Source organism: Oryctolagus cuniculus, chromosome 10, assembly GCF_964237555.1.
Source record: "Oryctolagus cuniculus chromosome 10, mOryCun1.1, whole genome shotgun sequence".
In the NCBI taxonomy this organism is placed as follows: domain Eukaryota; kingdom Metazoa; phylum Chordata; class Mammalia; order Lagomorpha; family Leporidae; genus Oryctolagus; species Oryctolagus cuniculus.
Window position 1 is genome coordinate 38,960,915 of NC_091441.1, and position 25,423 is coordinate 38,986,337.

A 25,423-nucleotide genomic window follows, 5' to 3' on the forward strand; every position below is an offset into this window, starting at 1 on the left:
CTCATAGGTCAAGGGAGACAACAAAGGATGGAGATAATATAGACTGACTTGTGTGCATTTGTTAGTGACCAGATGGACATTGATTTTTCCTAGCTTTAAGCACTACTTAAAAAGCTTCCTTGAGAACCTTTAAGGTTAATGGTATTTCAACATTTAAAGAATATAGGAACAGAGAATTAAATGAATTAAATAGCTCTCTTTAGGTGGATATAAAGATGTGGCTCCAAGCTGTAACTTTGGAATGATACACACACACACACACACACACACATATACACATATATATATCATATCTAGATAAACTCAATTTTGAAAAGCCTGTACACAGTATGTGGTGATTGTAAAAAATGTTGGTTATTTGGGATTTTTATGATTTTATGCTTGTTACTATGCATTTTTCTTGTTGTTGTTTTTGTTTTGTTTTGAGATTTAAAAAAGCAAGATTTCTTAGAGGCAAAGACTCCCAGCCAGAGCACCATGAGGAGAGCTTCCAAGAGAGGAAAAAACCCAAAGAATCCCATGGCACTGTGGTTTTTAAGCACAATTTTGTGGAAGAAACTATCAATCAATATGATGGGGACAAACCCAACAAAAGACCTGATTTACAATCCTTTATCTTATCTGGCTTACCCATGATAAAACAAAAACCATACACAAGGGTGGGATTAGTAATTGTTTTCACATTAAACTCTGAGCTCAGGAGGAATCACCACTCCTTTGCTACTCATGGTAAATTTGGAAGCTCCCAGGGAGTAGGTAGGCAAGCATTTCTGACCTTTCTAAAAGAGAACCCTTGGGGGAAAGCAAGCACTCTACACCCCAAATTCCACTGGGACCACCCTGACTGCCTGTTAACCTAAAAGGCTCTTCACATTCCCCTCTCAACAAGAACGGTCCCTAACATCTGTTAAGGGAGACTGGGCAATGATTGCTCTGGCTGCTTCATGCTGAAAAGGAGCATAGTTGGGAAAGGCAGTCAAGACAAGTTTCCAGCTGAAGGTGGGGGACGCAGTGCCAGCTTGGAAACACTGCTTCCATCCATGGTTTCACGTGCATGGCCACCTAGAATTTTACTTTTTCAAGTCTGGAGAAAATGAATCTGACAAGCAGTTTAAACTCACAGGATCTAAAACAATGGACAGAGAGGACCTAAGAAAGGTCTAAACCATGAGCACGTTTTCCCAATTATTAGGCAAATAGGAACTGACAAAAAGGGTCTGATAATAATCAGGTGGGCTTTACGGCCTTGTCAGTTATGAGGCCCAGACCTATCTATCTCTTCACGTGGGGTACATCATAAGGGAGTTGTGAACCTCCTTAGGGATAGTACCCTGTTGACGTCCATTACCTATCTGGCCTGGGAGGAGAGCTGGCCAGGTAAAGGCAGGTGGCTTCTAACGGGAAATTTACTCTTCTGACCCTACTTGGCCATCCCCTAGACTTCAGTGTTTACTTTAGAAATTGGGCCGAGTGAAGGGTTTTTCAGCTTAGGGTCAACAAGGCCTGCAGCTCTGACCTGGAAGTCCATCAATTCTAGGGCAGTTCCATTTCCAGTGACCTAACTTTTGGCTGGAAAAGCTGCCAGGGCTCTTAATAAACTGACTTCTGCTGAAGCCCTGGCTTTCCATATTGAAAACCAATGCAGTAGACTGGCCTGTTGGGTCTCTTTGATGGCAGATCGCTGTGTAAGGCAGCCATTAAAAGGCATGCCACCTATCTTTATATTGTTTCTGGGGCCTAGCTTCTCTTCCTCTTGGTTTTTCTTAAAACAGACCAGGGGAAATCTTTAAAAGGATGCAAGTCAAGGGATGCTCTGTCTCATCTCTAATCTTCGATGGCCCAAACTAGAAATCTATAGTCATGGGCATGTTCTGGTAGTGGTTTTTCTTTGAGGTTGACAATGTCCATGAAGAAAGCTATATCCTCACTTTAAAACTTTCTCTCCCTTCATTTGGTCTGAAAGGAAGGTTTTGCCTGTTTACTATACCTATGGCAAAGTAAATCTAACTATGAAATAATAATTTAAGCTCTCATTCTAGTTATGCTATTATTACAGAAAATATTAGCCATTCCTTTTATAAGGTCTAAGATCAAACTGTACATCTGGAGAGTCCTTCAGAATAGAATTAGTTTCCCATCTTGAAGAGAACAGAGGAATGAAGGAACAAGTCAGGCTTCCCATTTAGCTTACTGACAATTACAATATCAAATGAAATCTTAGCAATTTTACCTGTTAAATAACAACTTATGAAAACATTTATCATGAGATCCAATGCTTTCTATAAACTTCAAGATTACATGTATTTGGAAACATTGCTTAAATATCTAACACAAGTGTAACTTTTTTGACCAGTAAACCCAGTACAAACATGTCAACAAATTTAAAGAATATGGTACAGAGATTTGGGTCACAGGAACCAAAAAGATATTTTTGATTAATCTAGCAGTTTAAATTTATGAGTGATATTTTGTCTATAAATCAATTAAAAGAGAACTCTTGATAAATTTTCTCATGTGCATGTACAATATGTGCACGCATGTAACATTACATACAAAGTAGAACAATAAAGTATTTTTAATGATAGTTTCCTAAAATCTTTAGCTGTTTTATTTTAAATTATCATAAATCAATTAGAATTACTTCCTGTTCTACATTTTGAAAGAGTTTTCATCACCTCATAATATGAACTCTTAGAAATCACAAGCTTCTATTGGTAGCTACAGGTAGTGAGTGTAAAATAGGATTACTATTACTCATTAATTACATATCATATCTAAATATGATGATGGGAGGATCAGAATGAAATCTCCTTCTCTGGTGGAACTGTAACCCTACTCCAGGCTTTGGGAAATCCTGAAAGGTCATACCAGCTATTGCTTAGAGACTTCAATTGCAAAATCTTTTGGGATATGCCTTGCCCCAAATCAACATCATGACCATAGTGTGCAATAAAGATTATTAGTAGTCTATTTCAGTTTAATAAATTCCTTCAAAACTGAAAGACTTTATTTCTTTCAGATCTGTGGGTTAGGAATTCAGAATCATTTTATTTGGGTGGCCTGACTTAGGGTCTGTCATGAAGTTGTAGCCAAAATGTTTGCCAAGACTGCCATAATCTCAAAAGGTTGGCTGGGACTGGAGAATTTGCTTCTATAATGGTTCTTTTGCATGACTGGTGGTGGAAGAACTTAGTTCCTCACCACATGAACCCCTCTCTGGTATACTCCTTGAGTATCCTCATGAGAAGGCAGCTGTCCTTCTCCTGAGCACATGATCTGAGAGCAAGGAGGAACCCACAATACCCCTGATGACCACTGTCACTTCTACCACAATTCATTAGAAACTAGAAAGTGAGCATAACACACAACAGTTCACACCAAATGGTAGACAGAGATTAGGCTTTACCTTTAAAAGAGAAGAACTTCAAAGAATATGCAGACATATTTTAAAACCAGCACCTGAGTGACTTCATCCTTCAATAACTTCCTTACCACTGCAAAAAGTAAAAGGGATTTACTCTATAGTATTTTAGTAGCAAAGCGTTGGTGTCAACAATAACACATTAGCACAAGGTGGAATTAATCACAGGCCACAAAGGGAAAGGGAAATCATTCCTGGGACTAATACTACAGTGAACCAAATTAGGCAAGAAATGCTAATGAGACAAAAATATCACAGGGTAGGTGTTGTGGCAGAGCAGGTTAAGTCACCACTTGTGACACCAGCGGTTACTCCACTTCCAATCCATCACTTTGATAATACTCTTGAGAAAAGAAAAAAAAAAAAAAAACACACACAGAAAATGTTCCAAGTACTTGAACCCCTGACACTCATTTGGGAGACTCACATGAATCTTCAGGCCCCTGGCTTTTGCTTGGCCCAGCCCCAGTCATTGCAGTCATTTGGGGAGTGAACCAGTGGAAGGAAGATACCTACTTATCTCTCTCTCTCTCTCTCTCTCTCTCTCTCTCTCTCTCTTTATCTCTATCTCTATGTATCTCTATCACTATCTCTATCTCTCTATCTTTCTATCTCTCTGTCACTCTGAATTTCAAGTAAATAAATAAATAAATCACATTATAAATACCTCCAATTATTTTTCTTAATTTCTGAGCATTGTAACCTCTTCAAAGTTTGTACTTGAGGCAAATGCCTCACTTCCCTTGACCAGTTACTTCAAGATGTTAGAAATTAATAGAATCCAGATAGGCAGAAAATAGACTAGGAGCAGCAGGGAACAAAGGGAAACTGCCTGACTTGCTATCAGGTGGCTTGGATACCAGTCAAGCCAACTCTAATTAGCTGTGGGACTTTAAGAACATGATTGCACCTCTCAGCGTGTCAGCTTCTCTGTGACAAATCTGAAGCATCCACACCAGACACTTTCTAAAGTGAAGGACTAACATTTTAACAGCATAAAGTTTCAGAGCAGCACATGAAGTTTCCCTTCCCTTGAATCTATCATTTATAGCTAGAGACTGGCAATCCATTACTCTTCAGGGAAAAGCTAATGCCTGTCCTATGTGTTTGTTGTTTTTAGTTTTAATTTGGAATCTTTCTTTTTGCAGTAATTTGGCAGTTTTGCCCAATCATACTACAGTGTAGTCATCAGGGCATGATACAGTATTGGTATCATTTTCTATTTTCATTAAGGTGCCCGGGGGACTTTCAACATTTGATGCCAATAAATTTAAATTATTAATTTTATTACAACAAGAATTCTATAATGGCAGAGTTACTAAAATGCTTTTCAAATTGTTTTTTAACTAGAAAAATAAAAAGATAGGATTTGGACACTTGGGAAATAATGAAAAAGTGAGACAACATTGCTATTGATTTAAAGTCAGGTAAGGGGATTTTTTTAAGTTCAATATTCATAAATCATTGGACTTAGAAGAGATACTAATGAGAGCACTGAACAACCTCATAGGTATGTAATAATGAAGAGGAAATCAAATAATAATAAACAGAAAACTGTGTCACTGACATATACGAGAAAAGAAACTGATCTCACTAATTAATATTCTTTTAATTGCTTCCACTTCTTAATTAAAAAACTGTATTTTCAACATGCTGAGCTAAAAGCCTACTGTAAGCACTAGATATATAATCAGAGACAAGGGAAGAATTCACAGCTCCATTTCTGAATGATCTTGGGTAAATCACAAAAACCAATTTGAAACTGTCTTCACCTGAAAAATGGGGACATTAAAAACCCCACACAGGGATTTTTGTGTGGCTCAAATAAGGTATTGTGCAGGGAAGCAATCTGTAAACTGTGAAATACTCTGCACATATACAGAATTTACAAATTTGTAGATATTTGTCATTTCCAATTAATATTACTGGGAGTCCTGTGATGGCATTAGGGATGAAAGAAGAGTGGGATTCTAATGTGACTTTTCCCATCAGATGGCTCAGACCTGACCCTGAAAAATACAACTGCACATAGATACATAGATTTCACTTTTTTCTCATAGTGAGATGATGGGGTCTGTAATAAATGATATTATTACAGAACATTTTACAATTCTTGTCATTATTTGTGTTTCTAAGATGCTTAAACAAGAAGAATCTCAGCTGGTGGACACAATAACAAACCAGTCATCAGAATTTTTAGGATTATCCTGTGCCCAATTTGTCACAAACAGCCACCCTTATACTCCCTACTTAGCTCTGTTTCATCCACCCCTATAACCCCTCACTCTGAGGAAAGGACTAAGGACATAACCTTGATGTAGGTTCAAGAAGTCTGTATTGGCTCTGTGAATGAGGTAGAAAATATCGTTCCCTGGAGGACTCTAGATGTCTAATCACTCATGTAAAGAATTTGACTGGTACTGGTATAACATCTTCAAGAGGAATAACCTGAAAGTTTAACCAGAGTGTCAGTTTGGTAGAAGTATCTATGGGCACCTGATAAACTAGAGATCGTAAAGACTCCATGACAAGAGGATGAGATGGAGAGTAAGTACAGAGAAGGTAATGTAAACACAGTCACAAGATAAAGTTTATTTCTGCATATATTCTTCCATCACAAGGAGCTCTTGAATAAAAATAAGATAATGAGAACCAGAGCCATCTTTTATACATAAGAAAAAAATCAATAAATGCTGAGATAATATTCTAATGATATGTTTAGATATTTTATTTGTTGGTGCTGTTGATTCAGGCCCCAGGTAGAGCAAAAGTACACAAAGTACCCTATTCATTGTACCTACAGGACAAGGCTAGAAGCACTGCTAATGGGAAAATTCATTTCTCTAACATGACAGTGCATGGATAATAATGCTGAGAGGAAAAATAATGCTGAGATGGCCAGATTGCTTATCAGGTAATTCTTTAACAAAACCAGTGAGTCTGTGTGTCTGTGAACTAAAATTTGAGAAGCTTTTTTTAGATTCACTGTTATTTTTCTTATATAATCTTGGTAGAAAACAATGAAAACCAGAGAACTGTTTGGAATAATAAAATAACTACAGTATACTGAAGGCCAATCTTGTGTCATGTTCTGTACTGACGGCTTTCATTTAAGCCTCATTTCAACCTTACCCAGTAAGTATTAGTATCATCTATTGCACTGATAAAGAAATTGAGGATTCCAGGCAGCAAACAGTAAAGCAGAATTTGTGTGACTTTTACTCTGGAGACCAACTTTTAGGACCACATTCAATTATTCCATTCTGGTACTTATGGAGGACACTGAATGATTATGTGCACTTATGTATTATATAGCATTTTTCTGAATGTGAGTGTTTGGGGCTGTATACGTATAAGGTAGAGTTTCCTCTGGCAGAGGATCTAGCTGATAGGATGATTTATGTGATTGATCTATAAATTAAGGGAAGGATAACCAGGTCAGGAGTGAAGAAAACACGTAACACTCAACTACTTTTAAAAACAAAAACAATAATTCTGAAATACTTTTCCAAAGGAGGACTAAAGAGAAGACTAAGCTAACTAGGTTTTCAACCTTTATTTTTACTGCACTGTAATTCTCTTCTGGGCCTTCAGTAAAGACACAGCTTGACATCTGGCTGACAGGCTGGACTTATGCAAGCTTAGAGACACAGCTCAGACAAAGAGACATTGAATTTCCTGATCCCATTTCCAGGAAGGAAAGTGGTGCTCAGTAGTAGACCTCAAGAGAGAACCCCAGTAGGTGTTCCAAATGGAAAGAAAAATAAACACTTGTGGGCCGAGATGATACATAGCAATAGAAAATAAACCAAATTTCCAAGGTTTATAAGGGCCCCTGTTATAGTTTAGATATTAGTTTAGGTGTCACGTAAAGGGCTATGTGTTAAAACCTTGGTTCCCACAGTGTACTGTTGGGCGCTCTTGTAACCATTAAGAGGTGGATGCTGCGAGTGTGAGGTCCTTAGTTCATTGTGGGATTACCCTTAGAAGGGGTAATTTCTTGAGTTTTTATGACAGTTTGAGTTACCCATGCTCTTGGTTTTCTGATTACCCTTGTGATCTTTCTCCACACACTCACTGTTACCACCCACCACTCTCATTGAGGCCAAACCAATGGAGTCACCCAGTCTTAGACTTAAACCTCTAAACTCAGAGATAAATAACTCTCTTCTCTGTATATTGATGTGGTAACAAAAGCTGACTAATACTGCCTAATTTGCTAAGGCTCAGAATATTGAAGTTTTATTCAAACATACTCAAGAGATTAATATTTTAGCACAGTTTGCTGTTGGCTTGCTACTGACTTTAGTAACTACCATTGGTTTTTAAAGGAGAAAGTTAATATGTCCTATAGATGACTACTTCACTTGTTTCTTTTTATATATTTAGTCTCTGACTTCAGATTTTCTGATGACCATTAAAAGATCTTTCCATGCCTCCTACTCATGGGAATGCCCATCTGCCTATACTACATCATTTCCAGCTGGATTCAAAACAAGTTTGTCATTAATAGCAAGTTCTTTTTCCTTACTTTCCCCAAATCTAGACTGAACATCTGCTTTGTACACTGGAAAGATTAATATATCCCATTTGAGCAAACGCAATATGTTCTCTTGGTGTCACTCTTGGAGACAGCATTTTGTTTGCCAATGATAATGATTGTTCCATATTATAGTAAGAAAAAATGCATTCCATACTGCTTTAGGTCACGTGAAGCCCTTCATATTGACAGTTATGCAACTGATCAACATTAGTGACACAGTGGGAGTGACATAGCTTTCTTTGCCCTGTATATGTATAAGGAGAGAAACCACCATATTTGTCTTCCTGTGGCACAGAGAATTTTGCCATCCCAATTCTCCTTGTAACAATCTTTTTGTAATTCCATATATTCTGTGATTATAAAATTCTGTGATTAAATATATATTTTATATATTTATTATAAATTAAATATATATTTTATATATTTATTATTTTATAATAGCTGATTGCATCTTGCTCCCTATGTCCAACAAATTGTCAAGGTAGATCCTTGAAGTATATTGGTTGAACGCATGAAATGATAAGTGCCAGAGATGTCTTACATTTAAAGCAAGTTATAGATACTCTCCTATATACCTTATTTGCAAGCATATTTTCCCTCTTAACTTTAGAATATTACTTGACATTTTTAGAGAAACCATATTATTTGGTACAAAAATATAAATGATTCTGCAAATTATAAAAACTATGAAATTTGGCTGGTGCTGTGGCATAATAGGTTAAGCTTCCACCTGCAGCACCGGCATCCTGTATGGGCACCGTTTCCCTTCCCGGCTACTCCTCTTCCAACCCAGCTCATTGTGATGGCATGTAAAGCACTAGAGGATAGCACAAGTGCTTGGGCACCTGCGCCAGTGTGGGAGACTTGGAAGAAGCCCTCGGCTCTTGGTTTTGGATCGGCCCAACTCTGGCTGTTGTGACTGTTTGGAGAGTGAACCAGCGGATGGAAGACCTCTCTTGTGGGGAGCAACTCGGACTAGACTAAGTTACTGGAATTAAGACTTATTCTATGCATCTGCTCTCCCACAATATGGCGCTGGGAGAGGAGGCAACAGCTTCTACCCAGCTGCCTCTCACCAACTTGACAAGCTGCAGGAGCTGCTCCTGATTGGAGGAGAGCAGCGTACTCGGCGTGTGGGCAGCCGAGTTGGGATTGGCGGAGGAGGACTATAAAGGAGGAGAGAGACGGCATGCACCAGGAACATCTAAGGGGAACATCTATCTGAAGGAACACATGTGCAGCCCCCGAGAGAGCCGGCTGGCGGTGTGCCGCTCCCCCGCGGAAGTGGGGAATGTGGCAGGGGGAACCGCCCTTCCACGGAGGTGGAAGGGACGGTAGCCAACCCGGGAAGAACCAGCAGCAAACCCGGGGAGGGCCGAGCAGACGAAAGAACAGCGCAGGGTCTTGTGTCGTTCCTCCACGAAGACGGGGAGCGACACTCTCTGTCTTTCCCTCTCGCTGCCTGTAACTCTACCTCTCAAATAAATCAATGAATATTTTTAAAATGTTAAAAAAAAACTATAAATACAAAAATTGGGAAGATTCCTTGAAAATGAAGGCCATACCACCAGCATTAAGATGGAGATCCAGAAAGTGGTTTGTAAAGGCAAGTCAGTTATTGATTGTACCTTTTAATAACCCATAATTTCCATCACTTGTAGTGAAGAATTTATAGCCCAGAAAGTGTATATACTCAGGTTTCTATGCCAGGTGTTTCTGCTGTGACCAGTTTCTGCTCCCTATGAAAATGTTAAAATCATCTAAACCCTAAAATTTATCTTTCCTAGAACTGTGGAAAGTTAAATTGCAATTTGAAATTCAAGCTACAGAAACAAAAGCAAAAAATATCTGAGATGTTAATATAAAATATGACCATTTCCCAAAGTTCTTGCTTTCATCTGTTTTAGAAATACCACTCCAGGGAGAACACAAGTTACATAGTATAGTTCTTCATATATAAGCCTCCTCTCATACCAAGATGCCCTGAATTCTAATGCCTTTACCCCCACCCCCATCACTAGTAATCAACCATCATCCCAAGAAGTGAACATAATCAAAAGCTAAATCAAATAAATATGTCTTACTCTCTACTCTGACATCAGCCAAGTTCCACTCCTGGTGGGAAGCCAAAGGGAACTGGTGCCAAAGGCATATGGCTGTGGGCACCATTGTGCCAGAAAGATGTCAACACTTTGGAAAGGATTCAGAGAAGCGGGGTGGGGGTGATTAAGGGGCTGAGAAATTTACTTGTGAGGGAGATTAAGAGAGCTAAGTGTGTATACATTGGCGAAGTAATATATGGGAGACAACAGAGATGGAGATAATTTGAAGCATAGACAAGTATGCACAAGGAATCAGTGGGTGAGAGCCAGAAGGAAGACTGAGGCTTGGGAAAAAGACTAGCTGGAAATGTGAGCAAAAATAGTTTAGTTGTCAACTTTTTAATAAGAATATGCTGATTTAAACTAAGAACATTTAAGAATACAGCGTCAGATGTAAAACTAGTCATCAATAAAAAGAACACACAAATAAGCCAGGAGGGTCTTGGGTATAATAAATAAAATATTTGCTCCTCTACTGGGATCTCTTTACTAAGTATATGTCTACGACCCTCTTCCAACCACTCAGAGTTCCTCAATCACATTCATAAAAAAAAAAAAAAAAAAAAAAAAGTAGAGACTCAGGATTCTATTCTTATATTACCTCTCCACTTTAATAGTTTATCATTCCTGACTCCTGTCCCCACATAGTGAACCCACAATATAAGATACATTTGTATTTGTTAACACCTTTATTGAAATATAATTGACAGGGGGCAGTGCTGTGGCACTGTGGGTTATGCCAAAATCTGCAGCACTGGCATCCCATATGGGTGCCAGTTGGAGTCCCAGTTGCTCCACTTCCTATCCAGCTCAGTGCTAATATACCTTTGAAAGTAGAGGATGGCACCCACATGGAAGACCTGGATGGCTCCTGGCATCAGCCCAGCCCAGTCATGGTTATCGGCAGCCATTTGGAGAGTGAACCAGCAGATGGAAGATTTTCTCCTCCCCCCACCTTCTCCCTCCCATTCTCCCTCTCCCTTTCTCTTTCTTTACCACCCTCTATAATTTTGACTTTCAAATAAATAAATCTTTAAAGCCATATATGACACACAATTTATGCGTCATACAGTTCGCTCATTTAAAGTGTGTAATTCTCAGCCAGCACTGTGGTGTAGTAGATTAAACCTGTCTGCAGTGCCAGCATCACAAATGGGCACCGTTTTGAGTCCTGGATGCTCCACTTCTGATCCATTTCTCTGCCGATGGCCTGGGAAAGCAGTGGAAGATGGCCCAAGTACTTGGGCAACTGGGAGATTGGGAAGAAGCTCCTGCCTCCTGCCTTCAGATAGGCCCAACTATGACCATTGCAGCCATTTGGGAAGTGAACCAGAGGATGGAAGACTGCTTTCTCTCTGTGAGTGTCCCTCTCTGCCTTCAAATAAATAAATAACTCTCTAACAAACAGCAAATAAAAATAAAGTGTATAATTTCATGACTTTTACTGTGTTTAATGGGATGATGCATCCATCACTGTAATCAATTTTGTAATATTCCCATTACTCTAAAAAGAAATTTGCCTCTTAGACATCATCCCCTAATGCTTACTAAAAAATATAAATTCAACTCCACAAAGCTACACATTGTCAAAGCCCCATAAAAATGGAAAACTTTCCACCAAAATGATGATAAAATAATCATTAATTTGATGAGAATACAGGAAGTAGTTTATAAATGTGGATAAATTGATTTCTGTTCATCTTTGAATGCCTCACAACTTATACTGCGTGGAGTAGAGAACTCATAACTTTGACTCTTTCCATGTCTAACCCTTCAAAAACAGTAATCTACATTTTACCTCTACAAAATTATCTCTTCTGCCCATTTCATATAAATGGAATCACATTATTGGTAGTCCTTAGAGACTGATTTCTTCAAATTAACATATTTTCAAGGGTTATACATAATACATCACAAATCAGCACAGTATTTCATGCCATTTTATGAACAGATGACATTCTAGTGCAGGATATACCACGATTTGTTTATCCATCCATTCATTAGTTAATGAATATATATTTTTAATAAAAGGTGTCCAATAATTTTTCTCCCCTTGAAAATGCCTAAGCTTCTAAACTAATCAAGTACTCCATGTTATGGCTTATGAAATTATTCCATTACCTCTATGAGAAAATAGATACACTGCAATCAAACGAATGAATGATTTTGAAATTTGATGTTCCATTTTATGTTTTCCTCTAGATACATTTAACCAGTTAATCCAACATCTTTGATATATTTTATTTCCAGTTACTTAACTTCAGAGGGACATGTGGATAGTCTTTATTAATGAATGGTCTTTACCCTTCGGTCCTTCCCCAAAAAAGGTTCAACAATATACTCTAGCAGGAGTTGGTGCTACTCTCCCAGTCCTCTAACAACAATGAAGTGAGTTACCACTTACTTGCTCTGTGAGTGGGTTAACTTCTTAGAAAGTAGTGAGATGGTGAATTTTGGAATGTTTTAGAACTAGAGTTCAAAAGCACACTCCAAATCTTAGTTGAGGTGTGATTGAGAAATTTATTTAAAATTCTTGAGATTCAGTTGACTTATGGGACATCGGGTCTTAGAGGATTGCATGAAGCAAATCAAATAATATGCAAGAATACTTGATACATATTAGGGGCTCAGTAATATTATTTGATTTTTAATAAGGCATGATCATGTAAAGAATAGAGGGGTGGGAATTTATGTAGGAAGGAAAAGATTTAATGTAAATCCTGACACTATTTGATAATGCCTCCTATATGTAGGAACAAAGTAACAGTGGTTATCATTTGAGAGTTTTCCCTTAGCTCTGTTCCTCAGTTTCTTTCACAGATTAATCCATGCAAAAATCTATAATTGTGTATTACTAATACTCTCATTTATTAATAGCAGAGCTTCGCTGAAAGCTCCTCAAGTCATCAGAGGTGGGATTTGAATGTAGGTAGATAATTTCGGGATTCTTAACCACTGTATTCTTTACCAATATACCCTGTCACTGAGCCCCTTAGTCCTCTGTGAGTGACCAGGCCAGAGGACTAAGTAATGTAAAAATAACCTTGTTCTTCAAAAATCACTTTCCTGAAGGTGAGCATATTTGACTTACCTTGTTAATTTTAAACATATTGTTTTTAAAGTTACTAATCTTTCTCCCTGTGATAACTTTAACTTTTACAATTCTCTCTTTCATTGTGTTAAAACCTAAGAAAAGATCTTGGTAAAAACTGAGCTATTCATCTCTGTCAGAGTTGTCTTGTGTATGCCATCTTTCATTGCAATAAACTTGAAAGGAAAAGCAGGTGGTGAGGATAAAAATATTATATCTCTGCTATGGCCCAGGAGTGCAGTGGAGGATGGCCCTAGTCCTTGGGCCCTGCACCTACATAGGAGACCAGGAGAAGCACCTGGCTCCTGGCTTCGGATCAGCGCGGTGCGCAGGCCACACAGTGCCTGCCGCAGCAGCCATTGCGGGGGGGGGGGGGGCGGGGGGGGGCGGGGGATGAACCTACGGAAAAAAAAGGAAGACCTTTCTCTCTGTCTCTCTCACTGTCCACTCTGCTTGTCAAAAAAAAATTATAATGTTCACATTTCTAGCCAAAAGTCACTTATCTTTCATTTGAGACAAATAGGAAACAAACAAAAATATCTCTCTTCTATTTTACCCCTCCTTTGTCCAACAGCCTAGCATTTCTGGATTATGGCCAAGATATATGTGCCCACAGACTCTGTTACCTTAAGCCCTCACTTTTTTTCCCAGAAAATTTTATTTAAGGTATATGTGGGGAGCCAACCCGGGAAGAACCAGCAGCAAACCCGGGTAGGGCCGAGCAGACAGAAGAACAGCGCAGGGTCCTGTGTTGTTCCTCCGCGAAGAGGGGGAGCGATAGGTATACAAATGTCATGAATTTTATAAATACAAATTTAGGAACATAGTGATTCTTCACACCATTGCTAGAAGTGCCTTTGTATAGTACATCACCCAACCCCCCTCAATAATCTCCATATGGCACAGCAAGTTAAGACACCACATAGGATGCCTACATTCCATATTGCAGTGCCTGGAATTGAGGACCACCTACCCTAGGACCCAGCTTCCTGCTCATGAACACCCTGGGATCCCCAAGTACTTGTGTCCCTGCTGTCCATGTGAGAAGCCCAGATGGAGTTCCAGTTCCCAGCTTCTATCTGGCCTAGCCCTGCCTGTTGCAAGCATTTGGAGAGCAAATCAGAGGACAGAAGACCTCTCTCTCTTTTTCTCTCTCAATCTCTTTCTCACCCCCTCTGTCTCTGTCACTCCACCTTTCAAAGAAATTATGATAAATAAATAAATCTTAATAAAAGAAGCTACAATATACTCCTGTCCCAGATATCTGATTTCAAATTCTTGTTCTTTGCTCTCTCTTTAGTTTGCCCTCAAACTCTTCCTCAATACATTTCACTGCCCCAAATATCATCCTTGCACGTGGTATGTGCTTACATCTGCTCTGTAGGACCCCCCTACTACACCTGAGCACACACATGTACACACATAGACACATGCACACACACCCAAACACACAAAACTATGAGGTAGTAGACAGCATGACCAGTACCAGATAGATATTGGTCCTTCTTTTCTCTTCCTTTCCTCAGCCCTCTGAATAAGTGTGCTGTAACTTCCCCAGCCTGAAATATTCCCTCTGCCTAAACTTCTACCATAGTTGTTGTCACACTATTTAGATCTTACCTGTTCTTTAATTGTAACTAGCCTCTGTAACTTATTAATTGAGGTATAGAGTTGAGCTCTATTTCAGAAAATAGGCTGGGTATTCAACAAATATTTTTATTAATGTAAAGAGAACATATTTCAAGTATTTCATGGGGACAGTTCTAAGCTGGTAATCATATTTACTTCCCTCCCCCTCTCTCCTTAAAACTCTATTTCCTTCCTCTCTTTTTTTGATTTGATTCTTGCAAAGATGTAATTTCAATCCATCATACAGATCACAGGCTTAATTTACCACTAACATGACAGTTAAACAGAAGTATAAACAAAGGCTGAAAACAGCAATCATATCACAAGATGTGTGTCTGATTTTTATACCTTCTACTTCATCCACTGAATTTTCAAATCCATATCGGTAAGATCGAGTATCAGCTCTGCCTTCATCCTCAAGGACCTGAATCCAAGTCATACTGTCATCAGTAACAAGGAATTTATCTTTCCCTACTCCCATAGTGATGTGGATTGTACATTTCCCACAGCAAATATCATCTGATAGTCTTGTAATTGATTAAAGAAGAGTCCCCCAAATAGATTGTGCACTTCTTAAAGCCATCAGCTACATCCACTCTGTGTCCCCAAGACCTCTGTATTTAATACTTAATAAGCTACTACACCAATCTTTTGTGTTAAACTCGAAGTACAGAACTCTGAAAGCAGAGAATTAAATGTGTTGAAATGGGTCCAGGGGTGAAAATAGTTGGAGTGGCTCAGATGTGCAGGGTGCTGCTGCTTTTCATACATTGCATTAGATTTGCTCTTTATCCAGGACCCACTGTGCCAAATCAGGCTTGTGATTAAGATCAAGTCTACCGGGAAATCAGCAGAGTTGGAGAGCATTTGAAAAGGGCCTTGCTGTCCAAAGTTTGCAACTCTGGCAAACAGATGTTATGGTTCTATTGTTTTATTTTTTTTTTTTTTTGCTTCCTTTAAAGGGCAAGCTTTGAAAAATCAGGGAATTTATAAAAAGAATTTCAGTCCAAAGAGAACAATTCAAGAGTCATTTTCTCCTGAAACAAGGTAAGTTGCCAACCACACAGAATGCCCTGTGAATGGTGGCAGCATCAGCTTCAGGGACCACTTAGACCAAAATCACCTTTTTCAGATGTAAAAGACCTATTGTGCCCTCGGGCAGGACTTCGATATACTGACTCCATTTTGGAGCACCACTTTCAGACCCATTTACAGCCTCTCAGAGAATGTAGCTCCCATTCTGTGAGGAATCGAATGTGTTTCCATCTTGGATCAAAGAATATTAGAGCTGGACTAGACCTTAGAGGTCATCTAGTTTAAATCTCTTCTCTTTTGCTTTTCCTTTTGCTTTTTTTTCTTTTCGAAAGGAAATAAAAGCAAGAAAATCCACATCCTGCTATCACAGAAGGAAGAGAAAGATATCAAATTGAGTTCATTTTTTGCGACATCTAGGAACACTTATTAGTGTTATTTATTTATTAGTGTTATTATTTATTAGTGTTATTTATTTACACACAATTGCAAATCAACATGTAAAAATGTTCATCCAGACAGTTAAACAAATGTGTTGACTCCTTAGGGCAAAATACTATATAATTTTGTGTCTAAGCCATTCACTTACAGAAAAAAATCAGGGCTGACACTGTGACATGGGTCACAGGCATCCCATATGAGTGCCAGTTAGATGTCCTGGTTGCTCCACTTCTGATCCACCTCCCTGCTAATGTGCTTGGGAAAGCAGTGGAAGATGGCCCAAGAAGATGGGCTCCTGCACACTTGTGGAAGACTCAGAAGAAATTCCCGATTCCTGTCTTCATTTTGGCCCAGATTTGGCCATTGAGGCCATTTGGGTAGTAAACCAGTGGATGGAAGATTTTCCTCTTTGTCTCTCTCTTTCTGTAACTGCCTTTCATATAAATAAATAAATATTTTTTTTTTTAAAAAAAGCAGTGTTAGTGAAAGGATCTTCCAAAAGCTTGTGGAAATAATTTTATGGAAAAAGCTATGCATGGATTTAAAAAAATTGCACTGAAATTACACATTATTTATTTGTTTTATCTGAGAGGAAGAGAGACAGACAAAGGAGAAGATAGAGTGTCTCCATCTGCTGGTTCCCTCCCAAATGCTTGTAATGGCCAACACTGAGACTGACTGAAGCCAGAAGCCAGGGACTCAATCCAGGTCTTTCAAGTGGGTAGAAAGAACACAATTACTTTCACTGTCACCCAAGGTAAACATGAGCAGGAAACTGAGTCAGGAGCTGGAGCCAAGTATCAAGTCCTGGTACTCCAAAATGGGACTCCTGTAGTTTAACTATTATGCTAAATGCCTACCTCCCAAAATCTATCATTAAATTTAATTTTGACAAGAACTTTTTAAAGTAACCTCATTTAAACAGAAGTATCTGTAGGGTTTTTGTTGTTCATAACTCCATGTGTGTATCTGGAAACTGAAAAGGGAGCTCTAAGCTTTTACTTAAAATGCCATGCTTGTACATCTGTGGCTGAGTGAATGTATGCATGTGCTGTACCCATGTATGTTTCTTTGGTAGGACTGGTGAGGGAAAAGGTAACAAGCTGATGAGAAAGAGAGATAAGATGGATGGTTGAGTGCCAACCAATAGGCAATGATTGCAGAGGACTTGGCAGAAAGACAGACAAATGGGGACTCTGGAATTGACCCAAAGGCTCAGGTGCATCCTTGGAAAGTAATGTCTCTGGATCGAAGCTCCAGTGGGAAAGAGCAGGGAGCAATTCTGCAGCTAAGACTGTGATTCGCACAGCACAGCAGTCTTATTTCGCTGCCTGTTTGGGCTCCATTTGACTTCTTTGTAATTCTTTGTCCAAATAAGTACATAAATGGCGCCAAAATATTACTATGCTCTTGAAACAAGTCATGATCTAAAAAAAAAAAAAAAAAAAAAAAAAAAAACTCCTTTGAAACTTTGAAGTAATATATCCCCCAAACCCTCTAAGGTCTTTTTACTTGTTGAATTCTTTATTGAGTGGACCATTCAGTCTTTGACTATAATGTAAATTAAACATGGCTTATCTCAAAAAATAAAGAATGGAAGAAAAGAGAAAAAGAAGGAAGGAAAAGAGGAGGAAGGAAGGAAGGAAGGAATGAAAGAGAAAGACGGGGGAAAGAGAGAAGGAAAGAAAAAGAAAAATGAGGAGGGAAGAAGAGTAGGAGGAAGGGAGGAAGAGAGGGAGGAATGGAAGTATCATTATATATTTAGAATTTTGTCTATGAACTTCATTGAATCAATTTGTATTATTATCACATGAACATGAGAATTGGTGAGAGAGGTATTATGGTACTTTGCTGTGACCCTGAAAAGCTAATGTATTAATAAATCCCTCAAACAAGAAAAAAAAAACTAAAAAAATTAGTAATATATGTAAAATAAAAATGAAAGCTGAAAAAAGAAAATATAAAGTAATACATAAAAAGGCTATGTTACTTTGACTTTAACGATAACACCTTCATAAATGTAAATGAGTTTTTTCATGTTCAGATCTGGCAAGAACTGGGATAGGATGGTCTGAAAATAGATCAGCTATAGACGTGGGAAACTAAATAGTAGATAAAAGGAAATAAATAAGGACCTATCCATGGCATTTAAAACAGGAATTGTGAGCAGTGTTGTGCATATATTCGTTCCCAGGTTCTTATTCTGCTCAACTTGACTTTGAAATGACCCTATTTCTAATTAAACACAGACATTGGAAAATGTTGATAAGGACCCACATATGTGTATAGGTATAATTTTTTTCATCTATTTTGTCAAATTGAAATCGGAGAAGACCCCCTAAAACTTACCCTGAAATGTGGCCCCTTAAAGTTCCCTAGAAATGTTATCTGGGGTGCCACATGCACTACTGGAATTTGGGGTGCCTTACGATTTCACCACGGGCTTATTACTAAATCCCCGATATTAATAAGCCCGAGAGGGTTCTTGCCTATTATTTAGAGAAGAATTCTAAATACTGGCACAGATAAACGAGGCAGCATGGTACGTTTTAAGCTTTTATTTAGGGAGAAAGATTCATAGAAGGGTGAGAGCTTTATTTAGGGGAGAGAAGTGAATAGGGGTTCATACCAAGCACCAGGAACCAGTCACGTGGATGAGCATCTAGGCCAGGAAGCCTAGAGCACATGGCCCGAAGGCCATACGCCCTGGAGGCGCAGGGCTACAGCAAGCCCTGTCCTGGCAAGAGGCCAGGGAAGAAGAGCAGGGCCCGGGCACACTGTGCCCTAGGCTTTTAACCCACTCCAAAGGGGAGTGGTTAATTAACCTGATTGGCTGGTGGGCACCCCGGTGTGGCCGGGTGTGGCCAAGTAGGGGAATGAGGCCACACAGGGGCGTGGCAAAAGCATCAGGTAGGAGCATGAGGTCACAAAGGGGCGTGGTCTTCCAGTTCACAAATCTGACCAATTTTAACCTGTATGCCTGCCTACTTCAAAATCAATATTTTATTTTTGAAAGTCTTCAATTCTCATATACACATCGGAACAGAAAAATTAACAGATACCCTTCTTTCTCTTTCTTTCTTGCCTCTCCCTGTAGTTCAAAAGTCCTTGAAATTTTCTAATTTAGTTGTGGAATTAAAAATGGCTTAATAGCATCGCCAGAGAAATTCATAAAGGAAGAGCACAATTGAGGATTCCGGTTGTGAGAAAATAACTAAGCACCTCAGGTATGTGTGATGCTTGAAGCTTCTTTGGTTTAAACCAATCGCATTATGTCTTCAGCTCAGCCCACTCTATAACTTTAATTAAACAAAATTAAAATTAATTATTAATGGAAACAATTATATGAATTAGCTAAGGTGACCTAATACTTATTTATTTATTTATTTTTAGCTTTTTGTAAGGTGCCTCTAGTATACTCAGCAGAAATAGCTTACTATGAATGGTGCTGAATACCAATGAAGTTATTGCCCCAAGGTGCTATCTATCAATGAGTCAGTAAGAAAGATCATAACTCAAGCTGTAGCAGACAAATGCTACTCCTTAATAAGAAACATCAATGGCAAATTCTTGCAAAAGATTTCAATTGCAGTTCTCTAGAAAATCAAACTAATGGTAAAATTAATTCAATCATCTGCATTTAACACCATAAGTCATCCAATTGCTTATGCTAGAAATCCCATAAGTCATTCATGATTGTCTTTTCCTCTGACCCACGGCCATCCCTGCAGCCAAGACCACTGTCACAGATTGCCTAGACTCCTGCAGGGGCACCATTCCTATTTAATTTCTTCCACCACTGAACATTCATAGTCCCTTTTCACCCAGATGCCAAACTGATCTTAAAGAGCAAGTCAGGGGCAGATGTTTGGCACAGCAGTTAGTCCACCCCTTGGGACACCCGTATCTCACATAAGAGTGCCTATGTTTGAGTCCTGGCTCCATTCTCCATTCCAACTTCCTATTGCTGCACATTCTGGAGGCAGCAGGTAGGTGATGTTCAAGCAAATCATAAGACATTATTTCCCTTACTATAAGATGCTTGCCATAATTAAATACTAATCCTACTCTTGGCCACTGCCAATTGGCTTCATATGATTGGACTTTACCTATTTCTCCAGACTCATGCTGCAAAATTGTCTTCTTCAGTAACTGCATTTCAGCCTCACAGTCTCATATTTCTTCCTCAGTAATCTGTATCCTATTCATGTTCTAGAAAGCTTGCATTTGCTATTTCTTCAGGTGATCTGCTTTTTGCTGGCATTTTGTTAATCTTATTCCTTCTTGCCCATTGCGTTTTGAGTCAAATATTATTCCCAATTTAAATAATCCTTCTGTCTATATTTATTATCATTCTTAATTTTTATTTTGTAATTTCTCCCTAAAATGATTCTAATTGTTTGTAAATGTATTTTATTTTTCTTTCCCTCACTAAAATGTAACTACTCTAGAGCTAGGGCCTTGTCCAGTTCATTTAAAACCATAGGAATGAAATTCTCAAGTGTGTTGTTCCATGAATTCATAACTGAAAATAACCTGTGGAGCTGGATCATACCTGAGTAGCCCTAATCATGAACACAATTCACCAACTCACCATGGTTTCAGCATGCAGCTAAGAAAGGGTTCATCATGACCAGTTTGTAAGTCCTGATCTGGATGTAGGATTGAACTTTAGTAAACTAAGCAGTAAGGAAGAGAGTAGAGAAATGCTGTGGACACTACACAGGCCAAGAGCATTGCTTCCCAAATGGGATAAAAGAATCAGAAAGCCAGGAAAAGGAAACCACTGCATCCCCAGCTAGTTCTCTTTAATCATGAGACTAGTGATTGATCACTGGAATAATAAACCACCAACACCATTAGTGTATCTATCTCTTTTTATATTTTTATTTGTTTATTTATTTGAGAGGTAGATTTACAGACAAAGAGAGGGAGAGACAGAGAGAGAGAGAGAGAGATTTTCCATACACTGGTTCATTCCCCAAATGGACGCAGCAGACAGAGATGGTCCTATCAGAAGCTAGGAACCAGGGGCTTCTTGCAGGTCTTCCATTTGGGTGCAAGGGCCCAAGCATGGGACCATCTTCCATTGCTTTCACAGGCCATAATGGAGAGCTGGATCAGAAGAGGAGCAGATGGAACACAAACTGTTGCCCATATGGGATGCCAGCACTTCAGGCAGAGGCTTTGTCTGCTATACCACAGCGGCAGTTGGCATCTGTCTCTTGATACCCATGTTTAAGACACAACACCCATGAGCTGTATCAGATAAACATCAACTTCCAAGCCATGGAAACAAGAAGAAACAGCCAAAGGAACAGCAACATGATGGTTTCACCTTATCATTCCCTTCCAAACCAAGCTCAGGTGTCTGTCACTGGAAGTGCCCAACTTTCTATACATCTTTGGCTTTGAGAAATCTGAGAAATATTGTCCTGTGATTTGTGGATTCTATAGCAGAGAAGGTCCATCAGAATGGGTAAAGAATGGGTTCTGGATATCAGTTAATTGCACAGTAGCACCCATCTACAGCAGCCAAAGTCATTTGCAATATAATTTCATGAAGAAATTGAGCTGGGCTCAACTCCAAACCTCTATGATTCACCACATCTGCACCACTCACTTCGCTGTGATCTGAAGATATATTAAGAAGGTGTAATTGATTCATTCATTTACAGAGGTTAAACTGAAAAATCTGTGCTTGCAATTGATTAAAAGTGACCTTAAAATTCTCAGAAACAAGTGAATAACTGATCTGTTGAAGAATAACAATTTTTCTTTTATTGTCTTTCTCATCAGTGTCTCCATGGTAGGGAAAGCTGCTTCCTGAAGCTGGTACCAATGTAGTACTGAATCTCAAGTACCACAACATGAATGAGCCATTTATTTTTTCATGGAGTGAGATCATTCACCTTTGTCATATTGCTGGACTTTGTGTAGGTCCTCAGAGGCACAATGCAAGGACCTTCAGAGACCTTGGGTCCATACTATATGGAAATTAAACCCATCTTCAAGCAAGGGAGAATGCATCATTCACATTTAATTGTGTGAAAAATCCAGGAGCAGTTTCTATCTGTGTGAAATTAGGGGATTTTATTGAGGTTATTTCTATTCTTAAAATTCATTATGTATAAACATGGATAATTGTTTTCTTCCTTACAAAGGAGGGAAGAGGGAAGTCCGGTTATGTTTTGGAGCAAATCTTCCTAAAATTCCTCTTCAATCATTTTTCTTTCAAGCCAATTTAAAAAAACAAAATGGGACCAGCACTGCGGACAGCCAGTAAAACCACTGCCTGCAACACCAGCATCCCATATAGGCTCTGACCTGAGTCTCAGATGCTGCACTTTCCATCCAGTTCCCTGCAGGTGGCCTGGGAAAAGCAGTGGAGGATGGCCCAAGTGCTTGGATCCCTGACACCCATGTGGGAGACTCGGCTGAAGCTCCTGGCTCCTGACTTTGGGCTAGCCAAGCCCTTGCTTTTGTGGTCATCTGGGGATTGAACCAGCATATGGAAGAGCTTGCTCCCTCTCCATCTCTTCCTCTCTTTCTGTAATTCTGCCTTTCAAATAATTAAATAAATTTTTGAAAAATGTTGATATTTCTGATGTTAACCCATTATTTATTTCTTAACTTTCTTTTTCTGCCCTCCTCACCCCCTATCCTCTCTATTATCCTCCATGTAAGTAAACTAGATAATGAACCCCTAGTACATAATGAGTGATATTTTACACTACCTTTCTCAACTTTGGGAATAAAAATAGATTGTAGAATGATGAAAATCACGGGAAGATAGCCATTTGATCATGGAGCAAAAGCAAATGTATCACAGAACACTGGGTTTCTACCTGTGAACAGTCATACAAGTATTCCCCACATTGGTTTGATTTAGAAATTTCTCTGCTAAACTATACTCATGCCTACAACCTCATACAGAAGAAATAACAGAAATTCTTTATTTCCTTTCTTCCCTGTCTCCTCTTCTCCTTACCCACTAATTAAAAACAGAAATAGGTTTATTTTCTGATAAAAAAATTGATACCCAGAGAACCAAGAACATCCTTGGAGGTCACATGGTATGTTGGTGGCAAACTGTCATTATAGACTAAGCTGTCCTGTGGTTCCTGGGTCATAACTGATTGTTAAAATTTCTGCCACACTCATCTTCAGGGAGCATGACACTGAGAGGAGCAACCCAAGTTAACTTTAACAAGATAAATGAGCAACTATCTGCCCCCTCACTGATTCCTCATGACTATAATTATTGTAGAAAGAATTTCTGTGAGACAATAAGTTATAGGCCAAATGTTTGTGTAACCCCTCCTCCCAAAATCATGCATTGAAGCCCTAAACCTTGATATGTTTGCTTTAGAGATGAGTCTTATTGTGGAATTGATAAATATTAAATGAGAACATAAGTATGGAGTCCAAATTCAATAGGACTGACACTCTAACATGAAGAAGAAAAGACACCGTGTTCTCATTCTCTGTCATATAGGGATACATAGGTTAGGCAGCCACCTGAAAACAAAGAAAGGAGTCCTCAGGACTCCCCAGGAACTGAACTGATTGGCACCTTGATATTTTTTAAAGATTTATTTATTTATTTGAAAGTCAGAGTTACACAGAGAAGGAGAGGCAGAGAGAGGGGTCTTCCACCCGCTGGTTCACTCCCAAATTGGCTATAACGGTCAGAGCTCTGCCGACCCAAAGCCAGGAGCCAGGAGCCTCCTCCAGGTCTCCCACACGGGTGTAGGGGCCCAAGGACTTGGGCCATCTTCTACTGCTTTCCCAGGCCATAGCATAGGGCTGGATTAGAAGTGGAGCAATCTGGTCTCAAATCAGCACCCATATGGGATGCCAGTGCTTCAGGCCAGGATGTTAACATGCTGGAACACAGCAGTGGCCCCAGCACCTTGATCTTGAACTTAGCCTCCAGAACTGTGAGGAAATAAAGGTCTATTATTTAAGCCACCCAATCTTTGGTATTTTGTTATAGCTTCTGGAACAGACTAAAATGCAGGCCATGCTCCTCTTGACTAGAATATACAGAACACATTAGACATTTATTTGCAAGGGTATTTTCACATTTTGTTATCTAACATCAACTTTGCTAAAGAAAGTGTTATAGGGGCTTGTGCTGTGTCGTAGTATGTTAAGCATCCTCCTGTGGCACCAGCATCCCAGATGGACTCTAGTTGGTATCCTGGCGGCTCCTCTTCTGATCCATTTCTCTGCTATGGACTGGGAAGCAGTGAAAGATGGCCCAAGTGCTTGGGTCCCTGCACCTGCATGGGAGACCCAGAAGAAGCACCAGGTTCCTGGCTTCAGATAGGCTCAGCTCCAGCCATTGCAGCCATTTGGGGGAGTGAACCAGTGGATGGAAAACCTCTCTCTGTTCTGTCTCCCTCTCTCTGTAACTATACTTTTCAAATAAAAATAAATAAAATATTTTAAAAAGAAAATGTTATAGTTAATTTCATGGAAAGAATTCTGAAGTTTCATCTAATTTGTAGAGAAAATAATAATAAAATATATTTGGAAGACTTAGCATATTTAATAATATTATATTGTGCTCTAATTCTGAGCACTGAGTACTGATTTTTCTAACCAAATTAGCCCTGCTTAATTGGTACACAGAAGTATCTTCTGGAAGACAGTAGCTACGAGGGCACTGCAAGCTACCCATAACGTCATGTCTCCATCCCAAAACTCTTCCCTACCTTAGCCACTGAATTTCAGGCAAATAGGAAAATTTCTAGTGGTGGATTCTGGATGGTTATAGATGGAGGATCAGCCTGCTGCCAGACAAAAAAATACCCTCATTCAGCACCAATCAGTAGAATAATCATGGAAGCCCTTCATGGAATTTTGTTATCTTAGTAGCCACATTTTAAAAAGTAAGACACAGATGAGATTTTTAAAAAGATTTATTTATTTTGAAAGGCAGAGGTCCAGAGAGGCAGAGGCAGAGAGAAGTCTTCCATCTGCTGGTTTACTCCCAAGATGGCCACAATGGCCAAAGCTGCACAATCCAAAGCCAGGAGCCAGGAATTTATTCTGGGTCTCCCATGTGGGTGCAGGGGCCCAAGGACTTGAGTCATTTTCTTCTGCTTTCCCAGGCTACAGCAGAGAGCTGGATTGGAAGTGGAATAGCTGGGACT

The 25,423-nt window shown here is 39.2% G+C and overlaps 1 long non-coding RNA gene across 3 annotated transcripts in view; it reads left to right on the forward strand.

Annotated features, from left to right (window-relative positions):
• Window positions 1-25,423, forward strand: part of LOC103349327 (uncharacterized) — a 123,637-nt gene that overhangs the window by 42,989 nt on the left and 55,225 nt on the right. For 2 of the 3 annotated variants that reach the window (XR_007921483.2, XR_007921482.2), the window contains exon 2: window positions 19,357-19,486. This is a non-coding gene — a long non-coding RNA (uncharacterized lncRNA). Of the gene's footprint in view, window positions 1-19,356; window positions 19,487-21,360; window positions 24,765-25,423 lie in introns of those variants that run through there. The other variant, XR_011379182.1, reaches the window with a different exon arrangement.